Consider the following 5,745-nt stretch of genomic DNA (forward strand, 5'->3'; position numbering starts at 1 on the left):
GAAATATGACAACTGTCGAAACTGGCAGACGACCGGGCAGGGCAGGAATTTCAAATCCGAAGTACCCATTGAATTTAATTGGATGGTTTTTGCAACTTTCAAGTTTGCTTGATCGTTTTAAGACGTAATGTTGATTGATTAGTGGTGAAAATAAAAAAATTAGCCGTGTTTAACGAATCACTTTGTTTCTAGTGATTTGACCATTGATTATCCCTGGTCTGGAATTCCAGACCCATCCCTTTACATTTCCCGTTTTCACACCCTCTAAGTGATTTACCATTAAAAAAAATCTGGAAACTTTTGCAGTTTTTTAACTATATTTCACAAACAAATCACCTGTCAAATGTCATATTCCATCACTGCCCGCCGCCCGGACCCATTCCGTGCACTTTGCAGTACCATCACTGCCGGGACCCATTCCATGCACTTTGCAGTACTGCGGTATCGTCACCAGAGGCAACTGCACCACTTGCAATTTGCAGTTACTATTATGCTGAAACACTGTATCGAGTACAATTGTTGAGCAATTGATGATTGGATCCAGGGGCTAAATTTGACGCCCGTATGCTCGTTTTTAGGTTTTTTACACGTAAAATACGTTATAATTTCAAATATCCGCGTCACTGGTAACTTGCTATTAATTTTTAATAACGTCAATATGACCGGCATGTTTGAAAATGAAAAGTTTTAAGTTTTTTTTAATAATTGTTTGATATATATATATATATTTAACATTGCAAGTTGGCTGTAGGCTGTAAGTTGGCGCCACGGCTACAAGATCGAGCTCGACCCACGACGAAGAATCCATCCCGGCCGGTTTCTGGCTCTCTTTGCGTTCGGATTGGTTGTGTTTGGTAGATTTGGTACGTTGCAGGAGTTTTCTAGCTCGAATCCCCATAAAATTTGATAACTTTTGAGTCCTTTTTGGCCTTCCAGCGTTGAAGTTCGAGTTTCAGCCATGGCGAAGAACGTAACGGGTGTTTCCGTGGTTCTCTGAAGCTCGGTGCTGTCTTCTGAATGGAACCGGACACAGCCGTTGAATTGTCTACAGAATAAGCCTGAGTTCGACCAGGTCAATGTTTTCCTTACTATTTTGGCTTTTATATTAGTCTATTTCGGCTCTTCATAATAGGTTTTTTAGTTGCTTTGGATAGCCGTATCTGAAAATTTTAGCTTTTGTGAGGGTTTGGTTTTTAGAGGTTTTCATGAATTGAAAATTGCTGTTTTGTTGTCTTTGGGATCTTTTGAAGGTTTTTGAAGCTTTTTCTATGGAGGTAATGGGTTCGAAACTCGCCGCGGGGCTTACGGCCCAGCAAATTTATCTTTGCCATAGGACTTGGGGTTTGCTTCTAGAAGCTTCCGTGCAGAAGGCGGCTGAGGCTTTTCTGGTCTCTGTTATGTTCTTGAGGAAGATAAATGGCCATGGGGACCAGGGTTTTGAGAAATTTGACTCAGAAATGAAGGTAAGAGCTTTTTCCGAGTTTTGTGACTGTATTAAAACCCTAGGTGTTTGCTTTTACTGTTAATATAAACAGTAAATACCAGGTCCTTGCCAAGACCCCTTTTGTAGGTAATCCCAGATAATTTTAGGATCAACCAGAGGAAAATTCTGTATTTGGGAGGAGCCTAAAGTTTCACTTCCAACATCATGAGAATGGCAAATATTCTGATTTATAGCCCATATTTACTTTGTAATGTCCTCCCATCTTGTCTGCTGCACATGCTAAACAGTCAGGCTACTCTTTCAACCTATCAGAGGCAGCTTTGAGGACTCCTGTAAATTCTTCTCCGCTAGGGTCAGATGTTGATTTACTTCATGCATTGTATCTTTGATTTACTTTATGCATTGTATCTTTTAGAGTGCAATCATTGCGGAAATAGCAAAAAATTGAAGGAATTACAGGTGCAATTTTAAAATTTTGGACAAATTATTGATCAAGTAATGAAAAAAATTCTTCAAAATTCACCGATGAAGCATTTCGAGAATTTGCAAAAGTTAAAATACATATTTAAGTTTTTAACAGTGTTTTCATGTTACTCAGCCAAACTGTCCTTATAGAGCCGAATCTGTATATAAGATAAAAATGGTTTCAATGCAGTTTGATTTGCTCACCTATAAGACTGTAAACAGCCATAAATGGATTTGTTTGCTTCTAAGATTTCGCTGAACATCCACTACTGGAAATTGTGGATTTATCGTCCACAATCTTTACATTCGGTGTTGTTGGCCTTCTCAATGTCCACTCATTCCTTCCATGATTAAAAAAACACACCAGTATTTTTATTTTGCATGCAAATTTATCAGTATCATGTACATGTGTGGTCAGGGTTTATTGATTTCTGTGTGTCCAGAAGCTGACATGAATTTCTGTCACTGTAAATTGGTAGTGACTCAAATGGAAAACATGATAGCTATGAGTGAATTATTTTTGTCAAATTTATTGCAACAATATTAACATTCATTATTTTCATGTGAAAGTAATTATGAATATATATTTTTTCACTTCATAATATTATTTTTTGTTGTTTCTATATATATTTCCCATCTATTTTATCAGTATTTCCATTTTAAACAAAAAAACTCAGAACATTTGAATAATCTGGAAAATTTGCAGAAAAATTTGATCAGCAGGGCTCAAAACAAAGTGTAGCAATGAGACTTGAGCCGAATTGTACAACAAAAAATGAAAAATTTGAACAATCATGAGTACAATTTGAAATTAGATGAAACTTGTACAAATAAATTTTAAAAGTCATATGATGGGCAGTGTAAAAATAAAAACGTCATAAAAAAATTCCTTGACGGGTAGGATCACCCGTCAAATTTAACCCCTGATTGGATCATTCAGGAATGACTGAACATCTTACTTTTCTGACCTCTATCCACAGTTACTCAGGTTCTGACATATCAGGACATCCCTTGTAACTTTGAAGACCTATTTATAGGTATCTCAGCGGTCAACGGTCACCAACAAATGCTAGAAACCACTTTTCACGCGATACGGAGGAAGATTAACTCTCTGCATTTCCAGCACTTTATAGGGGCCGCATTAAAATATTCCCGTCCCGTCCCATAGATTTATCTCTGTTGCACGACTCTGATGGAAATGATCTGTTGAAATCCCAAATCCCAAGTCAATTAGGTTTTCCCTATAATTTCCTGGGCTAAAGGAACAATCGACCGCACATGCATGAAAAAAAACATTACGATTCTGGTTAAGAAATCAATCCATTAGACATGTTTTCACAATCACCAGGAATTCCCACTTCTTGATTTTACGGTGTTAAAATTCAATACAATACAAAAACAATTTCAACTTTTATTTGTGGGTGAGTGTTAGAAATTGTAATTACTTTTTTGTATGTGGAGTTAGCTAAAATTAGAGAGTCAGTACACTGAGTGTTGAGTGTTGAACATTCGCTGAAGTCTAGTGATGGACGGAGTGTTAAGTGCAGTCTATATTTAGACTGTGAGTTCACTGAGTTAAATATGTGATTGCATGTCAAAATATTTTAGGCAAATCACTAATTGAAAAATGATAAATACCTTTCACCATATTCATTGTAAGTATCATATTTTGTGTGATCAATAAATTATGTGTGAATTTATGCTTTGTGTCCTGTACTTTTCCAACCATAAATTTATTTTAATAATTAATTAACCCTTAGACCCCTTAAATTTGGTGTCACATATCTTAAATTTGTTGTCATATATTTTAATAAGTGTAAGTTAGAAAATTTGTTTAGATATACATTTATTTCTGGTCACCATTCCTTAAAAGGCCGGAAATGAAACTTTTGCTACTGCAAGGAATACAGAGAAACGTTGAAGTATTGGTATTTTCTAGTTAAATACGGTAGATATATATTTCATAAATAATTTTTCAGTGTTATAAAGCTAGGCTGTATGCTATTCTAATTTTGTTTTTGAATAATTAACTTCAAACTACTACTTCCGGATTGCTAAAGAAAAATACCTTTAAACATTCATAAATTTATGTAAATAAAAAAAAATAAAAAATGAAAAGCATGAAAATTGGGCAAAATAAATTTCAAATTTCAATCCTGATTCCAACGTTTTGTTAGCGGTCAAAATTTTTCGACAGACCGATCGCGCTTCTGTCCAATCTATCTGATCGTTCTTCTGTCAAATCTTGAGATAGTTCGTCAATGAAAGACCATGGATTGGGTGTCATTGAATTTAGATTTTTGTAATTCCACATTGAAATTACTTTTCACAATGTACGGATAAAAATATGATGTGTGCATTTTCACATGTTGGGAGATTTGATGCGTACATTTTTAAAACCGGGGAGACAGAAAAAAAAATAAAGAAACTATTTTAATGTTTATTTTATTAAAGATAGTTTATGGGATATATTGCTTCTTCATCTTCTTAATGTATTTGGCATTTTTCTGTGAAGTTTCAAAATAAATGCTCCAAGCTTTTACACAAACCCCTAGTTAAATAGATTATCCCAAGAGTTAGCTGGGACCATATGTGCATAACTTTCCATGTTGTCTATGAAGACTTCACATTCTAAAATGAAATGTTTTTCTTTTTCCATTTTTGGGGAAGAACAAAAATGCGTACTGTTTCCTCCCACACTTCCTTTGGCCTTTTCCATGCAGAATTAGTTCTTAACCAAGCAATAAGAATTTTGGCTCTCCAAGAGATATTGGTCTCTATGTATGCTTTTGGTTGATGACTATGAGTGGGATTAAACACTTCAATATAGTAATTTTTCTTTCTTTCTTCCTAGCTCACGCTTGTAGAACTTTTCCATAACAAAAGCTTTTATCTCTTTGATATTTATGGGACACGCGTTCAAGCAAATACCCCATGTACATCTCCACTAGGGAGATTTTTAATTAGAATTTGTAAACAAATTCTATCAAAATCTCTCAAATATAAATGTGATTGATATACACTCATAATTATACCTAGACAATTATATTAGTAAATATATTTAATATAAATCTATGAACATACATCAACTACATTAATAATTAATAATTAAAAACATAATAATAATAATAATAATAATAATAATTATAGTTATAATTATAATAATTAATATTATCATATTATAATTGTAATATATTCATATAATTATATTAATATTTTAGTATTTATATTAATTAATATATAATTATAATATCATAATAGTATATTTAATTTTAATATCAAATTTAAAGGTTATAATTCCTAAATTTAATATATTAAACTGTAATAATAATGTTATAATAAACTTTAAGATTAATAAAAAAAATTAGTATTTAAAATTAATTATAAATCTTAATATTAATAATAATTCTTAAGATTAAATTCTTAAGTTTGATATATTATATTTGAAGATTAATATTAAATCTCAATTTTCTAATGATGCAATGTGGTGTCAAATAAATTGCAATGTAATGTAACATTGCCAGAATGATTGTCAAATTGATTGTAGCATTCATACAATGTTTGTCACAATCCTTGATACATTTGTGCATCATTCCAACGTCACAATATCTGATACTAAACCAAATATTATAAACCATAATGTTAATATTATAAACCATAAGATTAATATATTAAACCCTACGATTAATATATCAAACTCTAGCATTATAAACACTACTATTAATATTATAAACCATAATATTAACATTATAGTCTCTAGGATTAATATTATAAATACTAATATTGATAATAACCATAAGATTATAAACCCTAAGTTCAATATATTAAACCCTAAT

The 5,745-nt window shown here is 32.4% G+C and overlaps 1 long non-coding RNA gene across 1 annotated transcript; it reads left to right on the forward strand.

The window, feature by feature from the left end:
• The first annotated feature begins 759 nt into the window (after positions 1–759).
• LOC149193727 (uncharacterized) lies at positions 760–1,398 on the forward strand. Its single transcript, XR_016254990.1, has 2 exons — positions 760–1,072; positions 1,251–1,398. It is a non-coding gene; the product is annotated as an uncharacterized LOC149193727 (long non-coding RNA).
• Positions 1,399–5,745: the final 4,347 nt, after the last annotated feature.

Source organism: Pinus tabuliformis, chromosome 2_2 (genome assembly GCF_031772625.1).
Source record: "Pinus tabuliformis cultivar Carrire ecotype Pingquan chromosome 2_2, CPIR1, whole genome shotgun sequence".
Classification (NCBI taxonomy): domain Eukaryota; kingdom Viridiplantae; phylum Streptophyta; class Pinopsida; order Pinales; family Pinaceae; genus Pinus; species Pinus tabuliformis.